Here is a 15,822-nt window from a genome sequence, read left to right on the forward strand (position 1 = left end):
AAAAGGTGCTCACATCAGAGCTCAGGAAGCAGAGAAAGAAAGGAGGCAGAAGTGAGATATTGTCTTCTAGGTCACATCCCCAGTGACCACATTTTCTGACCATGCTATGTCTCCTAATATAGCATTCAGGTATAGTGGCCCAGGATCCGGATACCTCCTGAAAGCTCTGCCTCAGAGTGTGTGGGTTTTGTGGGTCATTCTCTTCTAAACCATAACATCCAATGAGCTTGAAGAAAATGCACAGAAACATTCAATATTCTAACAATGAAACTTAATGAAAAGATGAAAGAAATTTTTAAAATCTCAGAGGGTTTTCAGCTGAAAAATATACTCAATAAAAATAAAAATATGATAGAAGCCATTAATAGCTATACACACACACATATGTATGGTGGTGAGGTCAAAGACTGGCTATTAAAAAAAACATACAAAAGAAAAAAATGAAGAGGAATGAAGAAAGCTTATGGGAAATTTGAGACAGTATTTAAAGAGCAAATATCGGGGGCTCAAGAAGGGCTTGAGAAAGCCAAAAGAGTATAAAACTTATTCAATGAAATAGTAACTGGAAACTTCCCAAACCTGAATATACAAATATTCAGGTACAGGAAGGGCAAAGGTCAAACCTAACTCTACCAAGTCAAACCCCAAAATTCTTATAATCAAGCTCTTACCAGTGAAAGATAAAGAGAAGAATTTCAAGGCTGTAAGAGAAAAGAAATAAATAATACATAGGAATGTCTCAGTTCACCTCACAACAGAATTCTCAGCAGAATCTTTACACACCAAGAGAGACTGACATGAGATTTTCACAGTGTTGAAGAAAAAAATTGTCACCAATAATACTGTACCTAGCTCAGTATACTTTCAAAATGGAGGAATAAAGACTTTCCCAGACAAGCAAAAACTGAGAGAATATATCCCTACCAGATCTGTACTATAAGAAATGCTGAAGGAAATTTTTCACAGGTAAACAAAGAGATAGTAATGAGCAAGAAGAAAACATAAGAAGTTATATAGTCTGCTGGTAAAGAAGAGTTCCAAAAAACTCAAAATGCTCTAATACTGTAAGCATGGGGTATTAATCATTCATATGTTTAGTATAAAGGCAAAAAATCCTATCAAAGCTATATGAATATGATAAATGGCAGCTAATGGGGAGATTAAGTATGAAAAATCAAAGTGTGGGAAGGAATGGGATGCAGCCTCAGAGTTTTCTCATGTGTATCTGTCTCATTCTTAGAAAAAGTTTGTTTCTATCCTTATCCTATGATATGTTACACTGACTTTATTTTGAAAAACTATTCTAATCAAAATATGTTTTGTAAGCCTCATGGTTACCACAAAGGAAAAATACTAAGCAAGGAGTAAAAACACATTACTAGAGTAATTCACTCAACCACCATGGAAGATGGAAAAAAGAAAGAAAGAACAAACAAACTAGAAGTAACATAATTTCTGTAAGACTATACCTATCAATAATTACCTTGAATGTGAAAGAATTGAATTCTCCAATGAAAAGATATACAGCAACTGAATAAAGAACAAAATAATAAGAGTCATCTGTACGCTGCTAACAAGAAACTCAGTTCAGCTCTAAGAACAAACATAGATTGACAATGAAGGTATGGAATAGATATTGCAGTGGAAGTCATGAGAAAGCAGAGATAGCCACACTAACCTCAGACAAAACAGATTTTATATCAAAAAATAAAGAGGCAAAGAATTTTAATGTATAATAATAAAGGTATCAGTTCAGCAAATGAAACTTTTCTAAGTATATACATTCACCATTGGAACACCTAAATATATAAAGCAATTATTTATGGAAATAAGGGGAGAGGTAGACTCCAATAGAATAATAGTTGGGGACTTTTACATCCCATTTTAATCAATGTGCAGATCATGCAGGCAGAAACTCAACAAACAAAGATTAGTGTTAAATTGTACCCTAGATCAATGGAGCTGGCAGACATCTATAGAACGTTTGGTTCTATAGCTGCCAAACACACATTTTTATCAATAGTGCATGGACCATTCTCCAGGGCAGATCATATAACAGACCACAAGACAAGTATCAGATGATTTAAAAAACCAGAAATATACCGAATGTCTTTTCTGACCAGGACCACACTAAAGCTGCAATTCAATAAGAAGATAAACTTTGGGAACTATACAAATACATGGAAACTGAGTAACTTACTTTTGGACAACAAATGAATTAAGGAAAAAAATCAAAAAGGAAACTTTCATAAAATCTTGAAAAAATGAGAATAGAGACACAGGATACCAAAATAAATGGTGAACAACAAAAGCAGTCCTAAGAGGGAAGATTATAGCAATGATTACCCACATCAAACAAAATAGAAAGAGCTCAGATAAACAATCAACTACAACATCACAAGGAAGTAGAATAATAAGAACTATACCCCAAATTAATTTGTAGAAAGAAAGTAAAATATCAGCGTAAAAAATCAATAGCATTTCTGTACACCAACAACCTAGAAAGATACTATTCACTATAGCCTCAAAAAAATTAAATACCTAGGAATTAGCCTAACCCAGGAAGTAAAGGACCTCTATAATGAAAACTACAGTACTCTGAAGAAAGAAATTGAAGAGGACATCAGAAAATGAAAAGACACCCTCTGTTCCTACATTGGCAGAACCAATATTGTCAAAATAACCATGCTACCAGAACTGATGTGTAGATTTAATGCAATCCCAATCAAAATACAGACAGCATTCTTTACAGAACTAGAAAAAAAACAGTCCTAATATTTATATGGAACCAAAGAGACCCAGAACAGCCAAAACCATTCTAAGTAACAAGAGCAAAGCAGGAGGCATCAAAATCCCAAATTTCTAGTTATATTATAAAGCTACAGGAAAAAACCCAGCATGGTATTGGCCCAAAAATAAACACATGGATCAATGGAACAGACTTGATGATGCAAAACAATGTCAGGGACTTTCAGTAACCTGATCTTCGACAAAGGGGCCAAAAACATATACTGGAGAAAAGACAGTCTCTTTAACAAATGTGCTGGAAAAACTGGCTCTACAGATGCAGAAGAATGAATATAGGCCCATATTTTTCACACTATTCTAAAATCAAGTCAAAATGGATCCAAGACCTAGCTAGCTATAAAAACAGAAATGCTGAATCTTCTAGAAGATGAAATAGGTAAAATTCTTGAAGGCATAGGCAGCGACTTTCTGAGCAGAACCCCACCTCCACAAGAAATAACGCCGAATTATCAACAAATAAGAATATATCAAACTAAAAAGCTTCTGGACAGCAAAAGAAACAACCAACAGAGTAAAGAGACAACCTAGAGAATGGGGAAAAATGGCCAGCTACTCGTGGGAGAGAGAACTCATCAAGAATATACAAAGAACTTAAAAAAATTAGAAGCCCCAAATAAAAGACCCAATCAAAAGATGGGGAATTGAAATGAATAGACATTTCTCAGAAGAATTGGGTTATGCATTCTAGAAGGCTCTGGTGGGGTTTTTTTTTGGGGGGGTGGAGTCTTCTATGTAAAAAATCATGTCATCTACAAATAACAGCAATCTGACTTCTTCCTTTTCGGTTACGTGCCCCTTTTATTTCTTTCTCCTGGCTGACTGCTCTTTCAAGAATTGTATTCAGTAAGAGAGCTGATAGTGGACATCACTGTCTTGTTCCCAATTTTAGAAGGAAAGCTTTCAGCTTTTCCCCATTGGATATAATGCCGGCAATAGGACTTTTAGAAATGACTTTTATCAAATCGAGTTAAGGTTTTTCTATACCTACTTTCTTCAGGGTTTTTTTAAAATCATGAATGGTTTTGGATTTTGTCAAAGGCCTTTGCTGTATCTATTCAGATGATCATGTGATTTTTGTCCTTGGGTCTCCTTATTACATTTACTGATTTGTGTGTGTTGAACTATCTGTGCATCCCTAGGATGAATCCTACTTGGTCATGATGTATGATCTTATTGATCATTTGCTGCAGTCTCTTTGCCAGTATCTTCTTGAGGATTTTTACATGCATGTTCATTAAGGAGATTAGCCTGTAATTCTCTTTTAAAGTTGCATCCTTGTCTGATTTTGGAATTGGGGTAATGCTGTATCCCAGGAATGACTTTGGTGTGCTCCTTTCCTTTTGATTTCATTAAAGAGTTTGAGGAGTACACAATAGTGCTTCAATTCTCACTCCTGAATTCTCACTCAGAAGAAAAATCTCTGTTATAAGCATAAAGGACATGAAGATCTAGGAATCACAAAGTTTTCAAATATATGGGCCTAATTTTCTATCTAACTTCCCATTGGTTTATAAAGTGCTTAAGCAGTTCTACTTAGGAAGTAGGGGTGTTAATCTGCTTTTGTTATCGCTACTCAGTGGACATTTATCTACTGAGGATTCTCAGAACTCGTGATTTAACAAGCTGTCTCCAGCCCATACAGTGCTCTTCTCCTGAGGCTGAAGATAGGCTAGGCAGGGGCCTGGCAAGTGAGCCCCACTTACACTGCTTCCAGGGGCACTGTGCAGGGCACCTCATGCCAGCCAACAAGCCTGGGTCAGTCTTCAGGGCACCACAGGGGCGGGGTGCACTTATTATCAGGTTAAGTTGCTCCCAGGGCTCCTAGGTCCCGATGCTCACTCAAAAGTAGACTTAATGTCATCTTCATTGTACACAGCACTGCGAAAGTGCTGATGTTGTTTTATCTATGGAATTAGAAATTATCAGGAATTAGAAATTACTAATGGCAACTCATTTTATTACCCAGGAATTAGAAATTACCCATGTCTAGGAGTCTTTATGGTTTTAAAAAATTTGCTTGGAAATTTTCTGCTGAAGACAACCTTACTGCTCCTTTCTGGATACCAAAGGGAGTCACATAAAACCAACTCATTACCCATTTTGAGCTTTGTCCAGTTAGTTATGGAAATTCCACTCTAATCTCAAATGAGTCTAATGCAATCAGGCCACACCTTCACAAAGCACAGAAGTCTGTTTGCATGAGGACAGAGGAAATTCTCAGGAAAACCAACACCGGTTTGGGACTTGGGTGCCTCTTTATTGAGAAATAACTTGTCTCATCCCTGACAGTGGTATTCTGAGTTTGATTTGTCAGCTGAATTGATCTTGGAAAAATATATGACTCTAGACAGAAAGAGTGTTACAAGTAAACTTGAAAGAGTATTTCACTAAGAACTTTATAAACTTGAGGCAATCGTTAAAGCCCTCATACACACGAGGCTCTTCTGATAGAGCATGGAAGAGAGAGGAGGTGATGGTGTCGCTCTTCTCCTTTGTGCAATTACGGGCAGACACATGAAGGATGACGTGCTTAGCAAGTTCTCTCAGTCTGCTGAGGCTATCACCACAGAGTACCCCAAACCGGGTAGCTTGTAACAACAGGCATTCATTTGTTCTCAGGTCTTGAGGCTGGGAAATCTAAGATCACTGCACCATCAGATCCAAGTCCAGTGAGAGCTCACTTTCTGGTTCAGAAGCAAGTCCTTCTCAGATGGTGGAAAAGCCTATGCATGTCTTTCCTAAGAGTGCAAATCCTACTCATGAGGGCCCCACCGCATACCCTGATCACCCTGAGGTCTATCCTGATACCATCACTTTGGGGATTTCAACATGTGGGCTTGTGGGGGCACTAACATTCTGAGCACAGCATGAGTCCAGGAGTCCAGGGAGTGAGCATTCTACGGCAGAAGGGAGAGGCACTCACACTTCTCTGCCAGCAAATGTCCAAGCCCATTAATTTGAGGAAGAAATGCTACTGCATTTGCCAGTTACAAATATTACTGTCTCACCCAGGGAATATGAAGTCAATTCAAGGTCTCATGTGGTCACCTTATGCTTCTCGTGCAGGCATGTCAAATGCAAAGTGTGTGTTCACTTCCTTCCACACATGCAACCATGGAGGATATGGTTGATCAATTGTGAAAATGATTCCAGAGCCAGAATGTGGGCTGAGATATCCCCCTGACACAGTGTTCCAGGAGGGGATGGAAACTCATTCCTGACCCTTGTTCTCATGCTTAGAACAAAAATAGGACATCTGGGAACACATGCCTCTGCTTGTAAGAAAGTTGAATCCCTGGTCATACTCTACTTATGCAGGTGGCAGCTTTGGGTGGCTTCATGAACTAAGGAGAATCATTGCAAGAGGAGCATTCTTTTCTGAGCCCAGAGACCCATAGGAACATAACTAGAAGCTGAGAGGTTCTAGCCTGAGTGTTCAGATGATATTCTGGAAGAATTCAAGACGCTGAAAGGCTTGTATTAGCATGCAATTCCTAAACAGATACATTTTGTAGTAGCACTGTTCAGGCAAGCAGCTTTGGCTTTCAGGAGAAGACAAGGGACTTCCCTACTCCATCCTTCTTGGATTCTTCCATCCCCAGGCCCAGCACAGGCATATATCTCAGAAGGTGACCAGATGGAAGGGAGTGGGTTCACCAACCAATACAAACCACACTTGAAGTGTGTGACTTTACAGTAAGGAAGTCATGTTAATATCCTTTTCAGTGTGGAGCTAATATCCTTTTCAGTGTGGAGCGTCATTTTCCACTGTTTCACTCAAAAAGGCTGCAGCAAGGCTGGGAGCACAGCTCCATGGTGCAGTGTATGGCTATTGTGTGCACACATGTACATAAGCAAAGGTCACAACCAACCCAACCAGTAGATGGCCATGACAGACACTGGACTCATCTGTTAGTACTTATTGAAAAAGAAAAGGTAAGAAGTTTGTTCCCGCAGCTGACTTATTCTTTGGGCAGAACAAGGCCTAGCAGCCAGCAGGTCAGTGGGAGTAGTGGTGGTATTATATTGGTTAAGCAGTTTCCCAGCCAGGTAAGACAATGTATGAAGTCTTTAGAATCTGGGCCTTAGGCTATGGTCACCGGGTTAAGGAGAGAAAGTTCCAAGATGGATGCATTTTTCTAATATTAAGGCTTTATCACATTTTTGATTCTTGGATATGATGGTTTTCCTGACAACTAGTTTTTACCTTACTTCATTGTGCAATCTATTTCAAATTAGATGGATGGATGCATGGATAGATGGATACACAGGTGGATGAATAGATAGGTGTAATGATGGATGATGGATGGATGGATGGATACATGAATGAATGAATGGATGGGTGGATGCATGGAGGGATGGATGTGTGGATGGATGGATGCATGTATACATGGATGGATGGATGGATACCTGGATGAATGGATGGATGGATGGATGGATGGATGGATGGATGGAAGGACAGATGCATGGATGGATGAATGGACAGATGGATGGATGGATGCTGGCTGGATGGATACATGGACGGATACACAGATGGATGCATGGATGGTTAGATGGATGTGTGAGTGGATGGATGGATGATAGGTAAAGCAGGTTACTTTTGGACTGATATACCAAAGTTCTATCACTTTTATCTTAAACTTAACTTTTATTCAACTGTGTTATATTTTGATGTCATTTCTTGGATGTGAGGGGAGTATTTGTAGCTGGCAAAAGTAGCTGCATCTCTTCCAAGGATTAATTGGTTAGGATGTTTTCTACATAGAGAAGTACGACTATCTCTCCCTTTTGCCTTAACACATTTATTCCTGTGGACTTGTGCTGAGGTCTCATAGCTTATGTCCTCCTTCCCAAATTCATAGCAGTATAGAATCTATATGAGCAGCACAGAGAACACATAAGAACAGAAGATTAAATCACTTGCAAGTGGAGGGTTACTACTGATTAAAAATCCTGCTAAGCTTCAGTTTTCTCTTCAGTAAAATGGGGCCAATAATACGAACTGTTTTATGAGGATAAAACACTCATTGTATTTTACACTCATGTATTTTAGATATGGTTGCCTGATAAAATACAGAATCCTTAGCTAAATTTTAATTTCAGATAAACAAAAAGTTTTTAAAGTGTGAGTATATCTAAGCAATATTTGGACATCTTCACCTGAAACATGCATTTGTTGCTTACCTGCACTTTGTTTGCCACCCTGATGTTAGATGATTAATAGGCAAGAGGTTCAACGGCCAGAGTGTTGATCCTGCTTGACTTGGGGAACAAGAGCTGCAGACAGTGCCCAGCCTGTGCTAGAAACCCTGGGTTGTCTTTAGGAAGCCTTGAAGAATTACACAGCCTTGACAGCAGAAATAGCACAGGGATCCAAAAGCAGACTAAAAGAGCAAACCAAGGGCAGAATCTCTTTAATAACTATAAATGCTGTGTTTATGGCACATTGATTAGACACTCGGTGAGGATTCCCAGGACCGGGACCCTGGAAAACAAGTGGATCACACAATCAATTCCGGAGCCAAGACAGGAGGAAATGTGGTGCCTAAGTTAAAACCCCAGCTGATGATGTGGACTGGGGAAACATAGATTGGATAACATAGATGAAGTCTGTCAAGAACATGGCAAACACAGAGTGCCGGGTGAGTCTTTACAACAGAAATGCAAAGCAGCCCTGAGATTCCAGCATGATTTAAGATGGTCTGCCCATTACTTCGTGCTGAGGAAGAACTGAGATTCTGCAGCTTCTCTGAAGGCTGCTCTTGTCCCTGGTGCCCTCTGGGTGGAAGACACCAGCAGCACGACTCCTTCCTGGGTAATGTCTGAATTTAATTACATTCAGGGACCACACAGAATACATCAGTCCACTAACCTTGTTTACTTGAAGAGACTAAATTGATGTCTGATTCAAATAGGGTGGTTTCATATACTCATCCTACGCCATTTGCTTGCAGAAGAAAAATGTGCCCCGTAGCAAGGAATTTCAGCTAAAAAGACCTGAGAACAGAATGCACAAAGCTAACCTTAGCAGGCTTTCCTGGAGGCCAGTGTGGTTTGAGTGAGGTGACCCCTTGCAGGGCTGCCCACCTGGCCCACACTCCCAGGAGGAAACAGCTTGTCAGCCTGATTGACTTTTTTTTTTTTGCACTTTATTGAATTCTTTTATTGGTACACTGTAGGTATACAACACAATTACATTTCTCATTGGGAACTGTACCTTTATATAATGCATCTTGGTTCTTATTTTTTCCCCATTCCTAGCCCTTCCTTCACCCCCTCCACCCTTCCCTATTTACAAAGACTTTATTTCCATTTTTTCTGTTTTTCACTGATTGACTCTTAACAAGAGACACAATGGCATTATTTTCCAAAAATATAACATTCTGAAGAGAAAAAAATCACACCCACATAGATACAATTTCTCTGTATTTTGCCTATTGTTCTGGAAAAATCTCAAAGTGCAAAAAAATATCTACTTCCATGCTGTTATGGCCATCGTCACTTTAGGGACGCCTTCCCTACACACAGCCCATCCCCCGTGTTTTTCCTATGAGAGCCTCCTTGACCCAGCTGTGATTCTAAGCACCTAAAGCCGACACCAGGGATGCTGGCTACTCCTGACTCCAGGCCTCTTGGGTTCCTGGGGAAACTTGTTCAGATCATGTTCTGCTGCCTTGATTCACTTTAGTCCTGGTCCAAATGTTTCTCAGGAATCTGCACCATCAGAGGGAAGGTCAAACAAAAGGTCCTGGTTGAATAAATGCTGGGGACTCCGGGTGGCCTCCTGCACATGCTTCCAACCTAAGTTGTCCTTCCCATCTCCTCCCTGAACTTCCTCTCTGTCCTTTCCAAGTTGAGCCCTTTCCTCTGGGTAAACTGGGCACCCCAGGCCTTGGGGTGCTGCTGGTAGTCAGTTTTGCACCCTGTGCAAGCTTGGCTCCGAAGGAAGTGGAAAGGATCGTCCACTCTCTCCCGTCGAGGGTGGCAGACATAGCTGGGGCTCAGTGTCTGAGTTCCCTTTCCTAACCCTCGGCCCCGAGAGAGAGGACATATGGGCCCACCTGCATCCTGTCCCATCGATGCCGACTGTGATGTGCCTGCAGTCCCTCACTCAGGGCCACCTTTCCTGAGGAGAAGCTCTGGAATATTCCCCACAGCACGCAAAGCCTCTGCTACCAGCACTATTTCCCTGATAAATGAAATGGGCACTAGAACCAGAAAAATGTCTACTTTGAGAAAGTCACACTGGCCACCTCTCTCTAACTTTAAACCTTTGTTTCAGATCCAATCACAGTGAAAATAATGACAATGCACAGCAGCAATAATGCCAGGCACTGTGCTGGACACCACATTCTTTCTAATCTGTTCAGTTGTTCTGCAGGTATTTATTTTCTTATTCAAATAATTTCTTAGCAGTTAGCATGCCTGTGTGATGCAGAGTGATTATGTTTGTTTGGGGAATTGGTACATGTGCACTTCTCATTGTGACTATTTTCACTCTACTCCACCGCCCCTTCCCATCTCTCCTCTTTCTCAAATCCTCATTCCCATCTCCCAAATGTCTCTCTCCCTGTTTCCTACTACTTCCCCTTTGCTTTGCTTTCTAAATTATTTATATTCAGGGTTTCTCACATGAGAGAAAACCATATGATACTTAACTTTCTATGTCTTAATTATTTCACTTAACATTACAGTCTCAAAATCCATCCATGTTCCTGCAAATGACATGAATTCAACCTTCTTTATGGCTGAGTGGTACTCCACTATCTCTATATCTTTATCTCTATCTCCATGTCTACTTATATCTATATCTATATATCTATATCATATTTTCGTTGTCCATTCATCTATTGATAAACATATAGGCTACTCCCATAATCTATCTATTAATGAATGGTAAGCACAATTTTTAGAGTTTGGATGTATCACTGTAATATGATGACTTCAACTCTTGGCCATTAGCAAAATGTAAATTGAAACACTGAAATTCCATCTTATTCTGTAAGAACAGCTATCATCAAAAACAAAAAAGCGACAAATGCTGGTGAGGTTGTGGGAGGAAAGGACCCGTCCTACATTGTTGGTGGAAATGTAAACTAGTACAACCACTAGGAAGTCAGTGTGGAGAGTCCTCAAAAAATTAATGCTAGAGATTCCATTTGACTCAGCCATTCCTCTCCCGGGAGTCTCCCTGGGGGCACCATAAAGTGAGGCCCAGAAGGGCAGAGCTTCCTGGTCGAGGGCACAGCAGGGACTGGGGTTCATACCAGGAGTGTCGGAGCCAGAGCTGATGGTGCTGCTTCAAAACCATTGTGTTGACTAACATATGGAAGCTTCATTCTTAGGAAGAAGGTAAGGTGTGCTGGGGTTTCTTCCTTCCTTAAATAAAGAATCGTGGGTCTGGTTCACTCTTCACGTCAGTATCTTTCCAGGCTGAACTAAGGCTTCCTGCCTTGAGTTCCTAGTATGCAAAATTGCTGTCCTTGACACATGGTTTTGTTTTCTTAGCCTTGGCCTTGCTTTGGTAGAACTGCAGCCACTTAACCTGTTTCTAGTGCAGGAGGCTGAGATTGAAGTGTTTGTCTTCAGGAGGAAATGAAGGCCGAGTCGGGCGTGATTTGTGTCGGCAGCTTCCTGAGACAGGTTCGACTTCACAGACAGCAGGCAGGGTACTTCCACGATCAAAACAGTGTGTTCCAACGCCTGCTCATTACCAAAGAAAGAAACATTGTGATCTCACTTTCTCCATTTATAAAATAAGGGAAATTTCTAATGTTTGAAAACTATAGGCCTTTTTAAAAATAAAATAAAATCCATAAGCAAATTCTCAAACATAAAACCCATACAAATGAAAACACTGTTAGGAAAACCTGGGTTGGGAGGCAGAAGCAGTAGCCTCCTGGGGGTCTCCCAGCCACCCCCATAGTGGCCCGTAGAGGAACGTGGTGAAGACGCTCTCAGATGAGGCGGTCCTCTCCAGCCCTGGAACTTAGGGCCCTGTGGGTTTGCTCTCCTTCCCATGTCGGGGACATCAGTGTCTCAGCAGAGCATTTCCCCACCCTCTCCTTGCTTACGGAGACCAGGATGTCCATGTCTCACACAGTTTGCAAGAAATGCTTTGCCGGCTGGAGACTGCTGCCTGGGGAAGGAAGCACACGCTACGTGTTCAGGGTCTGGTAGCTGTGGAGACTCGGCTCAGAAGAAGCCAGTGGTCCCAGTGAGAAGTTCTGATGCTCAGTCCATACTGCTGCTGGGTGGTCCTCCAAGAGGCCCAGAAGGATGCGGTGAGGCCCACGGCTGGTGGGGTGGGCCCAAGTGTTGACCCTGCAGCAGAGGATGAGCTTTCATGGAAAACCAGGCCAGCACAAGGAGGTGCAGCTTGGTGACCAGTGTCTGCGGTGCTCAGCACACAGAGGCACATGCAGAGCCCCAGGCCTCTCCTGAGGAGGTGCGCACCATAGGGTCTGCATTTCCATCTTGGCTATGCCCAGGTAGAAGCCACCTGGGGGAATGACCGCTCTGGGTGTTCCTTTGCTTTTCTGCAGTGAGGATGACACCCCATTTGCAAGATTGTGGGAGGATTCAAGGTCACGGCACACTCACTTTCCCACCAAATGCCTGCACATAGTTTTGGCTCAGTGAAACAGCACTGGACAGTTTGTGGCTATGTCCAGTGGCCGAAGACAGGAAGTTATAACGATGACCTTCCAGAGTTTTCAGTTAAATATCTGCTCACACTGGGGACACGAGGCTATCTTAGCACCATGAATCCAGTTAGTCCTGAAAATTGTTAGATGGCAAAAATGCCATTTCCCCCAAACTGTACCACAGAATCCTCTCCTCAGAAGAAAATTCAGAAAGACGTAAGCTTGGAAAACACAAAGAATCACTTTTTTTTTTTTTGCAATGTCATGCAGTGGAGTTCAAACCATAAATAACTTTTCTTTTAGATAACTCTTCAGCCAAACATTGTTAGAAGAATGCTGGGTGATATTTCTTGGCTTGGATACCAAGCCAAGATATTGTTGGATATTGTAGCAATATCCTTCCTTTTCCAAATTTCTCTTAATTTCCATTAAGTTGTTTTCTTAGCAATTTTACAATAAGGAGGAGTCAGTGGGGGTGGAAATGCTATTTAAGGACTATCCTTCAAGAAAAATGATTCAAAACACTCCATGAGGAAAAGCCAAGGAAGATAGCATTTGAAAGGTAAGAAGCTGAAGTGGTAGGTTATACAATCCATACTCCGTGCACTAAGAACGTACTGATGAAGCATAAGCAAATTATTCTTTTCACATGTCATTATTTAAAATTTAATGCATAATCTTGTTTTCAGGATTATAACAACTTCAGCCATCAGAGACAAATACTTAGAAAGAAAAAAATTAAAGAAAGAGTATTTATAAACATGAATTCAAATATCTCACTTCACACACAAAAAAATAACAAGTTGGTATTTTATAAGCTCCAGGAAAATCGTCTCTTTTCTGGAGCTAATTTGGATCATACATACACACAGAGCTAAGTTTAAGCAAAACCGGTTGCCATGGTGACCGTACCTTTCTGAGCAAAGTGTGTGGTGTCTGATTTTGTGTGTTAACTGTGTAGCTGGGAATTCAAGGCGGTGTGCAAGGAATGGACAGGTTGATCAAGAGCATTCTTCTGAGTTTCTTTATTTTGCCCATTTCCATCTCTTCTTCATTTAGACAAAATAATCATTTTTTTTCTACATGGTTAAGTAAATGTTTTCTTTTCTGAATTTGACTGTACATTTTAAAATAATGTAGAGAGGCCAGCTATTTCTCCTGTATAAAATAGGATAAAATATATGTACATCCAAAAAGATGCAAATTCATTTTTAAAGAATTTTCTGGTTAGTTCTCATTAGAAATGACATTTTCAGAATAAATTCCTAATATTAGAGCTTGTTGGTCTCTCTAATTTTAGTCTTTTCCCTCCCACACCCAGTCACGAGTTTTGCCTTTTAAAGCCATGCTCTCTGGCTGAAGTATGGGGAAGCAGTTTTCCATGAAAAAATAGTATTCAAGGGCATGTTGGAATGAACAAGAATGTGTAAATTCTAATCATTGTAAATAATAGTTTTAAGAACTTGGTATCAGATAAGAGTTCTTGGGCTATTTGTTATGAGCGAGTGGTGTTCATGAGGTCAAAAGATGCATGAGGTGCACTTTGCAGCCTTTCTGTATCTCATGGGTTGTGATTGCTTAGATCATAAATTAAACATATAATCACCAACTGATCTCCCTGCAAAGCTATTTTAAGTACCAAATCTATTGTTTGAGGTTTTATCCCTTCTCTTCTTTCCCAAACGATAGTAGAAAGACAAATAAATTAAGCTTATGCAAAGAATGAACAGAAAACTTAAAATAATCACACTTTGTCAGTAGACCACGTAACTATGGTCAGAAGAAGCAGTCGCCACTTAGGTGTAGTAAATTTAGCTTTGCTGATTCAAGAAGTGTGGGGTTTCTGACATTTTACTATGCTTGGAGACATTGGAGGGAGCCAACGACTCCACTTGGCCTCTAAGCCCTCACTGTCTGCTATAAACTAGGAACACACAGTTTGTAGCTAGAGTCAGTGAGTTGTTATGAGCAATTGTGATTTTAACTTTGAAAGCTTCTGGGAGTCCATTTATGTAAAAAGTGTGATTTGTTTACTATCTAGCTAAGAGTCTTTGAATACCATAGATACTCACAAAGTTTCTTACCCTAGAAGACTTGAAGCTAATTAAATTAGCCAGTAATAGAAATCACAGCTTCTGGGCCTGTATTAAGGAACAGTGCTAATCTATAGGGTGTTGGGTACAGGGACTGTGACATGTGAGAACTTCTGATGGTCTCTTTACTCTCTCTGTATAAGTGACCACGAAAATTTATGATCTATCTATTTCATTCATTCATACATTTCCAAGAGGAGCAAAAGAGCTCTCTTTGATGAGATCTCAGAACCATTTCATTCTAAATTTGGCGGCCACTCTAATGGCAGTGTGGACCATCTTCAGGAAAGCAAATCCAAGGACCTCTTTCTCTTGCTCGGGTATCCAGTCATGCAGGAGAGCTGAGGTTTGGTTGAATGCTATAGAACCTGCTTCTTCACTTTTAAATTATTGAACATGATCGTTATAAACCATGCAATGATACAGAGGTTTCCAACATTGCTTCCCTTTCCGCCTTCACTTCCGTATGATCTGCAGCCATCTAATGCTTCCCCTCCCCAACACAGCTGGACTATCCGCTCCACAGAGACAGCCACAGCAACAGTTGGCCTCTCTTAACACGTGCTTTCTACATGTGCAGCCTTCTGTGTAGACACACATCTTAGCATGGTGTTTTCCTAGGAGCATCGTCGCTTGTCTCCAGAGTCCCAGCCAGGATGGAGCAGAGCTTCTCTTTGCTTTCTTGTCCTGCTTCATGTCCTCACCCCTCAGGTCCTTTGTCTCCAGAGGGTGGGTGGGAAAGAGCTACTCTTGCTTCTGGTGTTGTGCCCAGATTTCGAGGTCCCCAAAGACCACCAAGGAGCGATTCCGATGTAAACACACGAGGGTCGTTTATTCAAGCTCGAGCAGGGACTCCCAACCGTCACCGCCGCAGCGGGTCAAGATTGAGAGCCCCGACTCCAAACCAGCAGGGGTTTTTATAGTGGTTACAGCAAGGTTCTAGATTGGCAATTAAACCTGATTGATTGTGCCTTGCGCACCCAAGCTGCAAACGGTTGCTAACTACTGATTAGCTGTTGCTAGGGGACGGCTGAACACTATCACATGCAGGTGGTCAAAATACATCTTGTGGTTTTTCTTAGAACTGAAATTTATGCCACCAAATTTTAGAATGGAGTCACTTAGGTCTCACACTGGAAGGTCTCACTCCTGCTGTTACATGTTAGTGACTTCTTCCAAATGCCATCACCTAACAATCAGTGACAAGCCCAGCTTTTCTTCCACAGAAATCTCACCTGGGAGCTCGCCTGCTATGTGCTGCATTGCTTGTTGGG

The sequence above is a fragment of the Heterocephalus glaber genome, unplaced genomic scaffold, assembly GCF_053883595.1.
Source record: "Heterocephalus glaber isolate CG9 unplaced genomic scaffold, H.glaber_assembly_v1.0 deba00001688, whole genome shotgun sequence".
NCBI lineage: Eukaryota > Metazoa > Chordata > Mammalia > Rodentia > Bathyergidae > Heterocephalus > Heterocephalus glaber.